Below are 339 nucleotides of genomic sequence, written 5' to 3'. Positions count from 1 at the left end.
GAATCTACTTGTTCCAAAATTAGCTAGGAACTGGTAAAGGAACAAAGTCACTCCAGGAATTCGTATCAGTGTCGAGCACAAATGTTTTAGCTGTAGGCCCTCTACATTGAGGACCATATTGACCAATGACAATGTAGATGTATCTCCCATCTGTTACCATACCTAAATGTAAATGTGCCATCTCTTTTGGCATATCAAATCTTCCTCCCCATGTATTATCTACAAAATTGTATATATCAACATGGGAATGTACCTGAATTTCGATGACACAGAATAAGACAACTCATCATTGGTCAGAAACTACCAAATGCTAATGAAAGAAGGATATAAGAGGCTTAC

General features: G+C 37.5%; 1 pseudogene; it reads right to left on the bottom strand.

Moving 5' to 3' along the window:
- The window catches only part of LOC17874373, a 2040-nt pseudogene that overhangs the window by 1240 nt on the left and 461 nt on the right, over nucleotides 1-339 (bottom strand).

The sequence above is a fragment of the Capsella rubella genome, unplaced genomic scaffold (assembly GCF_000375325.1).
Source record: "Capsella rubella cultivar Monte Gargano unplaced genomic scaffold, Caprub1_0 scaffold_43, whole genome shotgun sequence".
Classification (NCBI taxonomy): domain Eukaryota; kingdom Viridiplantae; phylum Streptophyta; class Magnoliopsida; order Brassicales; family Brassicaceae; genus Capsella; species Capsella rubella.
Note: the sequence above shows the minus strand (reverse complement) of the source record. Positions and strands in the feature narration are given on the sequence as shown.